The following is a 17,231-nucleotide window of genomic DNA, read 5'->3' as shown; positions in this document are numbered from 1 at the left end:
TATTTTTAGGGATTATTCAGCAGAAATATATTTTAATTCGGTTTATGCTCTATACCTATTATAATAAACATTGAATAAATAATTATTAAGTCATGTACTATGTAAGTTTCTTAATTAATGATGGGTGTGGTTAATTTTACTCATTATGTGAAATAATAAACCAATCAGAGTGTCTCTTGCTCATCATTATCTTTAAGAGAAGACAGATTTGGTGGATTGCTATTGTAACGGTGCAGCTACCTGGACGTGTTCAACAAACTCTTCTCAGCAGAGGAAACTGAGCTGCTGGTTGACGCTGTGAAGGAGCTCCAGCAGCTCATTTACGGGAACAGCAATGTTATTTTATTTACTATTCTGTTTATTGTTGATGTAAAAGTTGGGTTTGTGCTGCTGTGTGTTCATGTGTGTGTAATAAGTGGGGGTGTACGCTCGGCTCGGCACGGCGCCTGTGTTACCGAGATAGCGATGAACGTCTGACTGTTGGCGTCTGTCTAGGTTGTATTCAGTCAGTGGAGCTCCTGTGTTTTCTGTTACCAAGATAAACAAGATAAAACTCCAGAAATGTACCTGAACACACCTCATTTCCAGAACACCACGCCCATCAGTGTAGATATATTCAGAAGCTCTGCTGCTGTTTAAACTGTTGGTGATGGGGGGAAAGATAGCGATGAGCATCACATTGCTCCTTGCTCTAAGATCTCTAAGAATAAGAAGTAGAGTTCAGTAAAAAATTGATATTATTTTATTATTTTATTGAACGTATTCTTGGTTCTGGAAGTTGTTTGAAGTTTAGCAGAAGCTCAGTTCCTCTATTCCCAGAATTCTGTTGGGTTTGACCCAGTTGTAAAGTTCTCTCGTGAGTCTCCGTGTCTTCAGGACTCCAGGTCACGGTTTCTCGGCGGTTTCTCCTCAGTCTGATGACAGACAGTGAAAGGACGCCGGTTGGGGCCAGACTCTGATTTTCTCCGGGGGGAAAATTCTGCTGACTAATCCCAGTTTACTGGATATGATGGCGAACTCAGATTTTTTTGGAAAAAGGTTGTGCAGCGGGAACACTCACGTGTGCTGAAGCGTGAGAACCAGACGTTTCTTCAAAGCTCTGTTGTCTGTTCGGAGACGTGTCCTCCAAGAGTTATGGAACACAAATTGCCAACGTGTCAAAAAATCCTCAAACAAAGGTCCAAGAAAGACGTATCTCCATTATTTAATCTCTCTGGCAGGAGCGCGGGTCGAGGAAATTGGATTTTGATTGGTCTATTTTATTTCTGGACTGGGAACAGGATTGGGGTTGTGAAATCAGGGCTTATTGCTTTTCAGGAACGCCAACATCACGCTTTTATTACACTGGACTCTTTTCCAGTTCAGAGCTAAACAGTTCTGAGGGCAGAGGGGAATCGTTACGGTGGCATCTCTGAATTTTTCTCTCCGTTTAGTTCGGTTTTATCACTTATTGGCTCCACATTTCTGTCACCTTGTTTAACACCACTGTAGTCGATGTGACTGAGGCTCGTAACCTGCTACAAACACCAAAGTACGTAGCACTGTACGATCATATTACCAGTCATTAGTGATATGGGATGAAACTAGTAGTGATTTGTGATATAGAACACTGTAGAAAAACTGTGGGGGTGGAAAATGCTGGTAGCTGGCATGCTAACAGCACTGTAACACTGTTGGGCAAGGCTGATGGTGACCTGGAACGAGACCATTAGCCGGTGTGCTAACACTTCAGTAGTGACCTGGAACGAGACCATTAGCCGGTGTGCTAACACTTCAGTAGTGACCTGGAACGAGACCAGTAGCCGGTGTGCTAACACTTCAGTAGTGACCTGGAACAAGACCATTAGCCGGTGTGCTAACACTTCAGTAGTGACCTGGAACGAGACCAGTAGCCGGTGTGCTAACACTTCAGTAGTGACCTGGAACAAGACCATTAGCCGGTGTGCTAACACTTCAGTAGTGACCTGGAACGAGACCATTAGCTGCCGTAGTGGTGCAGTAGTTACGTGGAATGAGGCTCATATCCAGCACTTTAACAACAAGGTAACTCTGTGGGACAGTAAGGGTATATTAATTTAGATTAACACTTTGTTTGATGCCCCACTGTAGATTAAATGTAATTGAATTCTTAGATGAACATGAATGATTAGTGATTCTCTATTGAGTGCAGCACTACACTCTACCCTTATTAATCTTCAAGAGTTAGATGAAGGACTAGATTGATGCTGAGCGAGGCTTGTAGCCAGTGTGCTAATGCTGTGCTAATCATGTTGGACAAGACCAGTAGCAGCCGGTAGTCACAAGTAGCCAAAATAGATGTGGGATAAGGCTTATAGCCAGCATGCTAACGATCATGGGCGTGGTAGTGGGGGGAAAAGTGGACCTGACTACCCAGGGCCCGAGTAGGGAGAGGGGCCCATGAAAATCCTGATTTTTTTTTCGCTCACTTTCCTTTGTTTACTGGCATGGATAGGGGCCCATTAACATAGAGGGTGTACAGGGCCCAGAATTTGCTGCTACGCCCCTGCTAACGATGCACTACTATTGTTTGTACGGAGCCAATAGCTTGGGTGCAAATTCAAAAGTTTACCATTAGCTTCATAATCCTGATTTAGCAACACAGTAAATGTTAAAAAAGAAACTGTAACTATTGTCCGAAGGGGCTGTATGTATGCATAAACGTACGCAAGGCATGTTATAGTCGGCAAGGTCACAAAAGACCCCTGGGTAACTTCTAAGCAACTGAAGGCCTCTCTCACATTGGCTAATGTTAATGTTTGAGTTCACTATCAGGAGAACACTGACCAACAGTGGTGTTCATGGAGAAATCCACTGCTTTATAAAAGAACATTTCTGCTTTTTGCAGTTTACTAAAGATCACGTGGAAAAGTGAGAGGCCTCAGTGGCTGTTTGGCACCGCGGTGAGGAAGAGTCATTGTTTGCGGTGAGTTCAGAGACTCTCAGGAGAAGATTTCATCTCTCCAGAGCTTCAGTCGTGAGTGTGAACTCCCGCCTGACCTGAAATACACACCAGATCAGGATAATGGAACTCTAAAGCTAAACAGAGACCAGGGGAATGCAGTAAACACGGCGCGCCGAGGCCCTGACCGCCTGATCTGAATCGACGCAGCGCCTGACTCTCCCGCTGACTCTCGCTCTGTCTCTCGCTCTATCAATCTCTCAATATCTCACTCTGTCTCTCGCTCTGTCTCTCGCTCTGTGCTGACTCTCGCTCTGTCTCTCGCTCTGTCTCTCGCTCTGTCTCTCGCTCTATCAATCTCTCAATATCTCACTCTGTCTCGCTCTGTGTCTCGCTCTGTCTCTCGCTCTATCAATCTCTCAATATCTCACTCTGTCTCTCGCTCTGTGTCTCGCTCTGTCTCTCACTCTATCAATCTCTCAATATCTCACTCTGTCTCTCATACTGTCTCTCGCTCTGTGCTGAATCTCGCTCTGTCTCTCGCTCTGTATCTCGCTCTCAATATCTCACTCTGTCTCTCGCTCTGTCTCTCACTCTGTGTCTCGCTCTGTCTCTCGCTCTATCAATCTCTCAATATCTCACTCTGTCTCTCACTCTGTGTCTCGCTCTGTCTCTCGCTCTATCAATCTCTCAATATCTCACTCTGTCTCTCGCTCTGTCTCGCTCTGTCTCTCGCTCTGTCTCTCACTCTGTGTCTCGCTCTGTCTCTCGCTCTATCAATCTCTCAATATCTCACTCTGTCTCTTGCTCTGTCTCGCTCTGTCTCACGCTCTATCAATCTCTCAATATCTCACTCTGTCTCTCATTCTGTCTCTCGCTCTGTGCTGACTCTCGCTCTGTCTCTCGCTCTATCAATCTCTCAATATCTCACTCTGTCTCTCGCTCTGTCTGTTGCTCTGTCTCTCGCGCTGACTCTCGCGCTGGCTGCGGTGGAATTCACGTTGCCATCTGATCTCCAGACTTTCCAGCTCTGTTTTGATGTAAACCAGGCTGAGCTTCTTCTTCTGCTGCTGGGTAGAGCTATTATCCAAATTCTCTCATTACTTTAAAGCCGCGTCTGAACCCTGTTAATGGTGGAAACGCGGCGTTGTGGGCGGTCCCTGCGGTCCCCGGCGGTCCCAGACGTAACCTGCCTCTATAGGTTCAGAATTTCCACCTAAATCTCAGCAGTAGAGCGTCTCTACCGCCTCTCCGGTCTGTTTCTGATTAATATGGACGCCCCTCCCTCTGAGGGTCGACTGTACGACACTGAGTCACGCTGTAAGTGTTTCCACCCCGTTACGGACTGAACTCTCGCACTCTTCTAAACTCTAAACTATGCTTTCCTTTCTTTCTTCTGGTCTCCTGAAGTCGTCTGGGGGCCTGATGGTTTGACTCCTGCAGAATGTGGAAGGAGGCGTGTCTGAGTTACAGCAAGCTTTTATACCGACCTGCCAAACTTTAAAGAATTTCATATACAAAACCCCCAAACCCAACACCCCCAACTGGTCAACACACTGTATCAATAATTTCTGTAAATTTCACAATAGCAATGATATACAATATTTTACATTGTTCAAAAATGTGTTGGTAAAAGTATTTTATCATATTAAAGGGTAATAACTGGTTACTAAATTAATTAATGGAAACAATATATTTAAGACATTTTTTTATTGATTTACTTAGTAACCAGTGCAAATGATCAAATAGTTCACATATGTGTAAACCTTGTGACCTACCAGATTTTCCTAAGCATGTATTAATGGGTATTTAAATGTAAATAAAAGAATCAGCGAAAAAATGGCCAAATTGTATTAATCGCTTTTGAAACAATATTCTGTGATTGATCATAATTAAATCATGATTGATTTATTAATATCTTTTTGTTTATGCTTAATGTATTGCAATATATCTGGGTAGTTTTGATACTTTTAAAATAAAAATAATGTAATGATCTGAGATTAACTGAAAGCTTTAATAAAGGAAATGAACCCTAGACTAGCTCCATATTCCACACTCAACAAGCAAAAGAGAGAGAGAGAGGGGAAAAGAGATAGAGCAAGAAAGGAAGAGAGAGATAGACAGAGCAAGAGAACAGGAAAGAGAGAGAGAAAGAGAGTGAGTGAGTGAGTGAAAGAGAGAGAAAGAGAGCGAGAAAAAGAGTAAGAAGGAGAGGGAGAGAAAATGAGAGCGAGAAAATGAGGGAAAGCAAGAGAGCGAGAGAGAGCAGGATAAAGAGAGAAAGAGAGATACAGAGAGAGAAAGGTAGAGATATACAGTGAAAGAGAAAGAGAGAGAGAGAGAGAGAGAGAGAGAGAGTCTTCAGCACAGTGACAGTTTGGAGGTAAATGAAGTGTGGATGAAAGTAGAGGATGGCTCTATAAGTAGCGGCTGGATTAGCGTCCATGCTAACAGTAATAAACACTCAGATAAACAGATAAACCCGTCCTTATCATCATTGATAATTAATAGAGGCGGGACGGTTAGGTGAAAATTAAGCGCTCTGATTGGCCGAAAGCACTTCGCTTTACACACGGATCTCGAATCAACATCAGTGACGACTGTATTTACTGAAACTGGAGAAACGCGAGATCAAAAGATACGCGACGGTTTAAATAACAGAACCGTATACGAGTGCTAGGAGGTCTAAATCCGTACAGATCAGTCGGTCTGCTTGTAAAAAGAGAAGACGTGCGAGAGCGTGCGAGAGCGTGCGAGAGCGTGCGAGAGCGTGAGAGTTCAGTATGTTCTCTGTATTTCTCCCCAGGCCTCCCGTGTGATGATCTCTCCATGCTTTATCCATCTGTTCCGGCTGAACGTAAACGTGAGCACATGTTCACGCTTAACTTCTTTCACACCTGTAACTCCTACAACCTCCCAGCGGCTCCAGCCCCGCCTCCAGCAGGAACCCATTCAGGAGATCTGAGCTTTTGCCCCTACAGAATAAAACATAACAGGATAAAAAGAAGCAGAAATGCATTATATATGTATATATATATTTATGTATTTATGTATGTATGTATACGCAGTCTCCGTCAAAGGAATACAGTGGGATTTTTGAAGGTCTTTGAAGCCTTTAGAAGCTAAAACATCATCATCAAAAACATATCTCCACACAAGTCCTAAAAGTATTTTTAAACATAGTTTCATAAAAAATATTATATTGTATAATATAATGATTCAATATTACATATTTGTGAGGGTAAAAGTATGTAAATCTCTAAGATTAGCAGGATTAGAAGGTTAAATTAGCATCAGGTGTTTTCTAAATCAATGGGATGATCAATCAGGTGTGATTGGGTTTGGAATCGGTCTCGTCTCGGACCTTAGTGAGTTAAAGCATTAGTATTAGAGAGTTAAAGCGATAGTGAGTTAGTGAGTTGAAGTGTTGGGGTTAAAGCGTTAGTGTGTTAGTGTGTGTTAGTGAGTGTTAGTGAGTCATGGTGCCCCGGGGGTAAATCTGTCAGGCTGAATTCCTGAGTGATGATCTGGAGGCTGGAAGTGGGATGTGGGAATTCTCTATAATAAATAAATAAAGAACCGGTTCAGCCGTCAGCGAGCCGGATTCCCCCGGTTTATTTAATCTGTGATTAAACCAAGAAACATTTCCACACAGAGAGAACCCGCTACGTCACAGAACATCACAGATTAACTCTCTCAGACTCACTGAGATACATCATTTTGATATTTAGTGTAATATTTACTGATCTACTCATACAGTATTAGTGTGTAACGCTGCAGACGTCTCAGCATGTAGAGAGTTGTAGATGTTCCTAATGTTCCATCCCATAATAACCATATAATAATATTCTCTATATAGACGGGTATAGAAGTGTTGATAGAGTGTCCAGTAACATCCCACACATCATCTTTGAGACAATAAATGAGATTGAGTGACCTGGATCTGATTTGCAGAATTTAATATAGTTTCTAGCTGTTCAGACTTAAAAATATATATAAATTCTGGATACTTTATAGATATATAGATATGCCAAAAAATCTGATTTAGGCTGGCAGTCTAAACATTAAAAAAAAAAAAAACTACATTTTACCTTTTATTTTTTGTTCTTACTAGAAGGTGATAGTCTTTAGTCTATTCAGAGGTTTATAGACAGTGAATAATAGTGAAAGACCCCCGTTCACACCTGATATTATCACACCTGATATTATCACTGCTGTTATTATCACATTGTCCTGGTGATCCAATCATACAGTAAGTGTGCAGCAGCAGATCTGTGACCGTATGTTTTCTTTTCCTACCTCTACAAAAGAGTAATGCATCACCACGCTTTGGCAATTAACAGAACTGCAAAAAAAAAAATCAAGTGAGCCATCAACTCTGCATTGCGCAGCTTGATTTAGGGCAGTGTGTCAGTGTGTCTTTGCTATCGTAATGATGGGAAAAGTACACCTTGTGCATCTCGAAACGCAAAGCAAAAGGCATGCACTAAGTCTAGTTCTCTTAATTAATGATGGTGTGGTTAATTCCGGATAATTTTGGGCGTAAAGTGAAATAAACCAATCAGAGTGTCTCTTGCTCATCATTCTCTTTAAGAGTAGAATCAGGTGAGCTCTGACTTTGGTGTATTGCTATTGTAACGGTGCAGCTACCTGGACGTGTCCAACAAACTCTTCTCAGCAGAGGAAACTGAGCTGCTGGTTGACGCTGTGAAGGAGCTCCAGCAGCTCATTTACGGGAACAGCAATGTTATTTTATTTACTATTCTGTTTATTGTTGATGTAAAAGTTGGGTTTGTGCTTTGGGGGCGTCATGATAGCGATGAGCGTCTGAGAGCAGTTTCTGAAGCAGAGCTTCACTTCGTGATTTAAAGCGGATACTGCAGACTGTGTTCTCCATGATGCACATCAATCAGTGGCTGCAGTGAGAGTGTGTGTAAGTGTGTGTAAGTGTTTGTGAGAGTGTGTGTAAGAGTGTGTGTTTTGTGTGTAAGTGTGTGTGAATGTGTGTTGGTGTATCAGAGTTAAAGCTGTTCCAGCTGTCTTCCTGAGTGATGCACATCTGTGTAGTACAATAGTATAAGCTGTTAGCATTAGCATTAGCCTTTCAACACACTTCAACACAGTCCATTACCAGACATCCCACCCTGCAAAAACCTAACCCAACTCTCTCTCTCTCTCTCTCTCTCTCTCTCTATATATATATATATATATATATATATACATATACAGCTCTGTACAAAATGAAGAGATCACTTCAGTTTCTGAATCAGTTTCTCTGATTTTACTATTTATAGGTTTATGTTTGAGTAAAATGAACATTTGTTGTTTTATTCTATAAACTACAGACAACATTTCTCCCAAATTCCAAATAAAAATATTCTCATTTAGAGCATTTATTTACAGAAAATGAGAAATGACTGAAATAACAAAAAAGATGCAGAGCTTTCAGACCTCAAATAATGCAAAGAAAACAAGTTCATATTCATAAAGTTTTAAGAGTTCAGAAATAATCAATATTTGGTGGAATAACCCTGGTTTTTATCACAGTTTATTTCATGCATCTTGGCATCATGTTCTCCTCCACCAGTCTTACACACTGCTTTTGGATAACTTTATGCTGCTTTACTCCTGGTGTAAAAATTCAAGCAGTTCAGTTTGGTGGTTTGATGGTTTGTGATCATCCATCTTCCTCTTGATTATATTCCAGAGGTTTTTAAACTCATAATTTTTAAGTGGTCTTTTATTTTTATCTACTCTTGGAGTGATATTTGATTGGATGATGATTTAGGTTATGAATAGAATAATTTTAATGATCAGATTCTGTACAGTAGAGGGAAGGGTTAGTGTAAACAGTTCCAGGTTTTCTTGTGTAAAAACTGCAGTTTGGTTTCAGATTCTCAGAGTTTCGCTTTCATAGAATCAGAAACGACTGCAGAGACCTGCTGAACCTGCAGTCCTGTCATAACACTCCCTACAGGAGCTCCAGATCAGAGTCCTGTACTCCTCTACTGACCCGAGTCCTGAACCAAACTCATACAATACGCCCTGATTCACCTACTGCACAATCGCAACTCTCACAACCATGCTCTCACAACCACGCTCTCACAACTCTCACAACCACGCTTTCACAACTTTCACAACCACGCTCTCACAACTCTCACAACCATGCTCTCACAACTCTCACAACCACGCTGTCACAACTCTCACAACCATGCCTTCACTACTCTTACAACCACGCTTTCACAACTCTCACAACCATGCTCTCACAACTCTCACAACCATGCTGTCACAACTCTCACAACCACGCTTTCACAACTTTCACAACCACGCTTTCACAACTCTCACAACCATGCTCTCACAACTCTCACAACCATGCTCTCACAACTCTCACAACCACGCTGTCACAACTCTCACAACCACGCTTTCACAACTTTCACAACCACGCTTTCACAACTCTCACAACCATGCTCTCACAACTCTCACAACCACGCTCTCACAACTCTCACAACCACGCTCTCACAACTCTCACAACCATGCTCTCACAACTCTCACAACCACGCTCTCACAACTCTCACAACCACGCTTTCACAACTTTCACAACCACGCTCTCACAACTCTCACAACCACGCTTTCACAACTCTCACAACCACGCTCTCACAACTCTCACAACCATGCTCTCGCAACTCTCACAACCACGCTCTCACAACTCTCACAACCATGCTCTCACAACTCTCACAACCACGCTCTCACAACTCTCACAACCACGCTTTCACAACTCTCACAACCACGCTCTCACAACTCTCACAACCACGCTTTCACAACTTTCACAACCACGCTTTCACAACTTTCACAACCACGCTCTCACAACTCTCACAATCATGCTCTCACAACTCTCACAACCACGCTCTCACAACTCTCACAACCATGCTCTCACAACTCTCAGAACCATACTCTCAGAACTCTCAGAACCATACTCTCACAACTCTCACAACCACGCTCTCACAACTCTCACAACCATGCTCTCACAACTCTTCGACTGCGCTCTCACAACTCTCCAACTGCGCTCTCATAATTCTCACAACTGCGCTCTCACAACTCTCACAACCATGCTCTCACAACTCTCACAACCACGCTCTCACAACTCTCCAACTGCGCTCTCACAATTCTCACAACTGCGCTCTCACAACTCTCCAACTGTGCTCTCGCAACTCTCACAACCACGCTCTCACAACCATCCTTTCACAACTTTCACAACCACGCTCTCACAACTCTTACAACCATGCCTTCACTACTCTTACAACCACGCTTTCACAACTCTCACAACCACGCTCTTACAACTCTTCAACTGCTCTCTCACAACTTTCCAACCACGCTCTCACAACTCTCACAACCATGCTCTCACAACTTTCACAACCACACTCTCAACTCTCACAACCACGCTTTCACAACTTTCACAACCACGCTCTCACAACTCTCACAATCATGCTCTCACAACTCTCACAACCACGCTCTCACAACTCTCACAACCACGCTCTCACAACTCTTCAACCACACTCTCGCAACTCTCCAACTGTGCTCTCACAACTCTCACAACTCTCACAACCACGGTCTCACAACTCTCACAACCATGCTCTCACAACCCTCCAACTTCACTCTCACAACCTTCTAACTGCACTCTCGCAACCCTTGGCATGCACTTCTATGACCCACCAACTGCTCTTTTACAATGCACCATTTTTGCAACCAACCAACTTTACTTTCACAACCGTAAAATTCCACTCTCACAACCCTGTGCCTGCACTTCTACAACCAACAAACACTACACTTCAACATGCGTCCAACTGCTCTTTAACAATGCATCGACTGCGCTTTCACAACCCTCCTCCTGCACTTTCTCAGGGAAAAGTTATTTGTGTTTGTGAGAGTTTGGGGGGACAGTCCTCTGTTCCAGGATTCTGGTCTGGTTGGCGGTGATGATGATGATGATGATGGTTCTGGACGTTGGGAGTCGGGCTGGGCTGCAGAACCTCGCTGGTCTCCTGAGGGAGCTCTGGATTCTGGATTCTGGTCTCTGGTTCTGAGAGACAGACAGGTTTTATCAGGACGGGTCTTCGGGCCAGACTCTTCCCAGAAACCCGTAACTTTAATACAGGATTCTTTGGCCTGAAGATCAAATAGTGAAGATCTGAAATCCAGACCTGCTGGAGACGTCGCTGGGCCCAGGTGACCTCTAACCTGACCTCTATCAAACCGCATAACCTGGATTCATAGCACCATTAAACCCCCGTCTCACTGCGTCCAAAAGTCCCTCGTCCACTGCAGGGACATACTGTACTGCTCCACACAACCGGAGCCATGGAACCATGGTATCAAGCTATACTTAGCTGCGCACAGTGCAGCTTGATTTAGGGCGTGTCAGTGTGTCTTTGCTATCGTAACGACGGGAAAAGTACACCTTGTGCGGCTCGAAATGCAAAAGACAAAAGTCATGTACTAATTCTCTTAATTAATGATGGGTGTGGTTATTTTGGGCGTAACGTGAAATAATAAACCAATCAGAGTGTCTCTTCCTCATCATTCTCTTTAAGAGTCAGGTGATCTCTGATTTTGGCGGATTGCTATTTTAACAGCGCAGCTACCTGGACGTGTAACTCTCTAATTATCTAACAACTGTCTTGTCTAACTGTCTGTCTCACCTCCTTGTCAGTCTAAGTGTGTGACTGAATATATTTGTCTGACTGTCTGACTGTGTAAATGTCTGTCTCACTGCCTGTCTGTCTAAAGGTGAATGTCTAACTGTCTGTCTCACTTCCTGTCTGTCTAACTGTCTCTTACTGTCTAACTGTGACTAAGTATATTTGTCTAACTGTCTCTCACAGCCTGTCTGTCTACATATCTGACTGTCTAAAAGTCTGTCTCACTGCCTGTCTGTCTGACCAACTGTATGACTGTGTTCATCTCTGGTTTTCTAACAGAAATATCTCTCTGTCTGTCTGACTAACTTTCTCACTGTTTAGCAGTATATCTGTCTAACTACCTGAGTGTCTAGCTGTCTAACTCTCTGTCTAAATGTCTGAATGTCTAACACACTAACTATTTACCAGTCTTAATTTGTCTGGCTCACTGTCTAAACTGACCAGCTGTCTTTCTGCTGCTGTGTGATACCCATCTGGTGACCCCCAGATGTCGTTGTGATGAGTCGGGGTGTCCATCTGTCTGTCTGTATTTCTGTCTGTCTGCTCAGATGGAGAGTAATGAGATGTTGGGTGAGGAGCCGGACCTGTCGTCAGCGCCGGGGCTGATGGGAATAAACTGGGTCTATATGCCAAGGGATTGTGGGCGGAGCTGGTATTTCAGGAATGTGTCTAACTGCTGTCAGTGTGACTCGAGTCGTCTGTTCTTATATAATTACAGATGTCTGAATACGAGCAGTGAGACATAAACCATTTCCTCTACTGACACAGGATCAGTTACACTGAATAAATGCATGTAATGATCTGTTATTAACAAATAAATACATATAATCCTCTGTTATTAACACCTGCATAAACCAATATAATTTAAACATGAACGTGTCACAGTAATAAATCACAGTATTTAAAATTATTTTAGTAAATCTAAATGTATCAGAACAAGAACAGCATTAACATTTTAACACCTCTGTAGCTTTGGGTCATTGTCCTGCTGCAGAACCCAAGTACTCCTGAGCTTGAGGTCAGTAAAGAACAGATGGACAGAACTGATTCTCCTTCAGGATTTTCTGATAAACAGCGGAATTCCTGCTTCCATTCCATCCATTATGCCAGTTTTACGTCTCTTTCTTATTATTAAATTATTAACTCTGATCTTAACTGAGGTGAGTGAGATCCTGCAGTTCTTTAAATGTTGTTCTGGGTTCTTTTGGGATCTCCTGGATGAGTTCTTCATGCCCTTTTGGAGTAATTGTGTTCGGTCGGCCGGTCACTCCTGGGAAGGTTCACCACTGTTCCATGTTTTTTCTCCATTAGTGAATAATAGTGAATCACTGTGGTTCTCTGGAGTCTCAAAGCTTTAGAAATGATTTTATAATCTTTTTCAGACTGATAGATGATCAGTAACTCATTTTCTCATCTGTTGTTGAGTTTCTGCAGATGGGGGTTTAATAATAATAATGTGCTGCTTTTATTTGAGATCTTTTATCTGCTTCATGTTGTTAGACAGATTCTATTGAAGTGATTCTTGATTCTACAGGTCTGGAATCAGTAATCAGGCCTGACTGTGGTTAGCAGTGAAATTGAACACAGCTTTACAAAAATGTAGTTAATCACAATTAAAACATTTAAAAACAGATTTTTATATTTACTCAGGTTATTAAAATCTCAACAGGTCTTGTCTCGTATACAGGCTACAGGTGTAGGTGATAAAAATCATTTTTTTCTGCAGTAAAATAAGATAATAAGACAGTAAAACTGTCTGTCTCACTCCCTGTCTCTCTAACCGTCTGTCTTACTGTCTAACTGTGACAATGTATATTTTCTAACTGTCTGTCTCACTCCCTATCTCTCTAACTGTCTGTCTCACTCCTTGTCTGTCTAACTGTCTGTCTCACTTCCTATCTGTCTAACTGTGTGTCTCACGCCCTATCTGTCTAACTGTGTGTCTCACTCCCTGTCTCTCTAACTGTCTGTCTCATTCATTGTCTGTCTAACTGTCTGTCTCACTCCCTATCTGTCTAACTGTGTGTCTCACTCCCTATCTGTCTAACTGTGTGTCTCACTCCCTATCTGTCTAACTGTGTGTCTCACTCCCTGTCTCTCTAACTGTCTGTCTCACTCCTTGTCTGTCTAACCGTCTGTCTCACTCCCTATCTGTCTAACTGTGTGTCTCACGCCCTATCTGTCTAACTGTGTGTCTCACTCCCTGTCTCTCTAACTGTCTGTCTCACTCATTGTCTGTCTAACTGTCTGTCTCACTCCCTATCTGTCTAACTGTGTGTCTCACTCCCTATCTGTCTAACTGTGTGTCTCACTCCCTATCTGTCTAACTGTGTGTCTCACTCCCTGTCTCTCTAACTGTCTGTCTCACTCCTTGTCTGTCTAACCGTCTGTCTCACTCCCTATCTGTCTAACTGTGTGTCTCACGCCCTATCTGTCTAACTGTATGTCTCACTCCCTGTCTCTCTAACTGTCTGTCTCACTCCTTGTCTGTCTAACTGTCTGTCTCACTCCCTATCTGTCTAACTGTGTGTCTCACTCCCTATCTGTCTGACTGTGTGTCTCACTCCTTGTCTCTCTAACTGTCTGTCTTACTCCTTGTCTGTCTAACTGTCTGTCTCACTCCCTATCTGTCTAACTGTGTGTCTCACTCCCTATTTGTCTAACTGTGTGTCTCACTCCCTATTTGTCTAACGGTGTGTCTCACTCCTTGTCTCTCTAACTGTCTGTCTCACTCCTTGTCTCTCTAACTGTCTGTCTCACTCCTTGTCTGTCTAACTGTGTGTCTCACTCCCTATCTGTGTCGGTATGATAAAATAAATGCTAAACCTAAATAAATGTATAAGGAGTAAATACTTTTTCACAGCGATGTAACTTTATAAGGTAATTATGACCCAGTTTTACTCAGCTTTAATACTGTTCTAATTCACTGTTCACAGAATCTGAGTGTGATAAACGTGATATAATAACTTTATCTCATTATCTCTCTCTCTCTCTGTCTTTGTGTGGTTGGCGGTGTTTACCTCGCTCGCCCGTCTCTCAGCGGCTGGCGGGGGGATGTTTGCCGGGTTCGGTGGCCTTGGCAGGACAATGGCAGGTCTCTGGCTGGCGGGTGGTGGGTGGCAGGAGCTGAGGAGTGAATGAGTGAAGAGGTGGCAGCAGTGTGCCGGCTGCCGGTCGAGCGGCGAGAGTGGGAGGCGAGGCAGAATCCGTCAACAATGGCGTCCGGTGTGGACCGGCGTCCCCCCGGGGCCAGGAGACGAGGGGGGCGGGGCCACAGTGCGCTGTGTGGGTCAGCTATTATCTTCATTAACACTGTGCGTTAAACTGGGCTGGCCCCCGCTCCGTCCACGCTCTTCAATTGTAAAGGAGGAAGATCTTTGTGTAGACTGTAAAGAAGAAAAGATCAGATGCTAATCAGATGACCTCAGACCATCACTGCCTTTAAAATGAACATCAGCCTGCAGTTCGACCTCTGGTTTGGTCTTCTGTTTAGTCCGCGGCTTGAGGCTTCATTATGTTGTAAAGACGGGAGGTGTTTGTGTGAATTGTGAAGGAGTAAATATCAGACGCTAATGAGATGACCTCAGACCATCATTGCATGTTTCATCACCTTTAACGTTAACAGAGATAATTGCACTCAACCTGGTTCAGCCCCCAGATCAGTCCATGGTTCAGTCTGTGGCTTGAGGCTTTGTTAAATTGTAAAGAAGGAAGATCTTTGTGTGAACTGTAATTGAGAAAAGCTCAGATGCTAATGAGATGACCTCGGACCATCACCACACATCATCACCTTTAAAATGAACACAGTGGATTAAACTTGACCTGCTTGCTGTTTTGCCTCTGGTTCAGCCTTCTGTTCGGTCCATGGTTCAGTCAGTGGCTTAAGGCTTCGTTAGATTTTAAAGGAGGAAGATCAGACGCTAATAAGATGACCTCAGACCATCACTACAAATCACTACAGAGATAATTGCACTCGGCCTGGTTCAGCCTCCAGTTTAGTCCATGGTTTGGTCCATGGCTCAAGGCTTCATTAGATTGTAAAGGATGGAGATCTTTGTGAGAAAAGATCAGACTCTAATGCGATCACCTCAGACCATCACTGTACACCATCGAATATCATCATTAGCACAATAGTTTATGCTTGACCTGCTTGCTTTTCTGCCTCTCGTTCGGCCTTCTGTTCATTCTGTGGTTCGGTCTGTGGATCAAGGCTCCATTAGTGTGTAAAGAAGAAAAGCTTAGACGCTAATAAGATGACCTCAGACTATCTTTGTACGTGTCATCACCATTAAGGTTAACAACGATAATTGCACTCAATCTCTGGTTCAGCCCCAAGATCAGTCCTTGGTTTGTTCAGTGATTTGAGGCTTCCTTAGATTGTAAAGAAGAAAAGATCAGATGTTAATGAGATGACCTCAGACCACCACTGCATATCATTGCCTTTAAAATAGAAAGCAGTTTAGCTGGTGGTTCAGTCTCTGGTTCAGCCCACTGCTCAGTCCATGGTTTAGCTCCGTGGTTTGAGACTCTGTTAGATTATAAAAGATGAAGGATTTTTTGTGTGAAAAGGAAAAATAAAGATTACATTACCTTAGACCATCATTGTGCGCGTGTCATCACTTTTTACAAGTCACAAGTTTACAGAACTGCTCTCAACCCGTTTCCAGTTTTGGTCTGTGTTCTCAAGTTAGGACCCGGGCTGTGGGTCTTTGCAAAAGACTTTAGACGACTTTGAAAGGACTTTTAATAGAATAGTGTATGATTAGCATAAGGTGATGAAATCTATTATAATAGAGTTTAAGCCCCGCCCACTGTGTGCGTGTTGTGTTAATTGTTAATGTTTCTCAGATGGGAATTTTGAGCACAATTCTTCACCTTCAGGGTTTTCCTGTAGAGCAGATGTTCTCCTGCACATCCGTCCACCCCTCCATCCCTCCACCCCTCCATCCCTCTATCCCTCCACCCCCTCATTCCCTCATTCTCAAGGATAACCTGAACGCCAGCGGGCCATCCTCCCGGGCGTGGCATAATCCCTTCCTCCACTGTTTGGCACGGTAGCCACGGCGACAGCGCTGTCTGACGCACATGTCCGTACTGTACTGATGATGTGATGTGTTCAGGCCACGCCCCCACAGCTCCCAGGATCCCTCACAGAGAAAACTCTACACAGATCAAATCAAATCAAATCAAATTTATTTGTATAGCGCTTTTTACAACTGGTGTTGGCACAAAGCAGCTTTACAGAAACATGATTACAGGACAAAGAATCAGGCAAAACATTACACATAGAAAATACAGAATACAGAACCCCCAGTGAGCGCGGAGGCAAGGAAAAACTCCCTCAGAGCTGCAGGAGGAGGAAGAAACCTTGGGAGGACCAAGACTCACATTAAAGGGGGGACCATCCTACCACTGGTCAAACGGCTTTTAAATAGAAATTTAAAAAGTCTTTTATACATCTATATAGGTTTTATGTACTCAGGAGTGTAATAGCGCCACTAATGGCTTGGATGTAATCTGTAGTGGAGAGTAAGATGGTCGATGAGCAGCTGATCTGTGGTGGTGGTGGAGAAGAGCTGACTTCAGAAACTTCCATCAGTCTGGCCGGACAGGAG

The sequence above is a fragment of the Astyanax mexicanus genome, chromosome 13, assembly GCF_023375975.1.
Source record: "Astyanax mexicanus isolate ESR-SI-001 chromosome 13, AstMex3_surface, whole genome shotgun sequence".
Lineage (NCBI taxonomy): Eukaryota > Metazoa > Chordata > Actinopteri > Characiformes > Acestrorhamphidae > Astyanax > Astyanax mexicanus.
The sequence above is the reverse complement of the archived record's forward strand: the minus strand, read 5'-3'. Positions refer to the sequence as shown.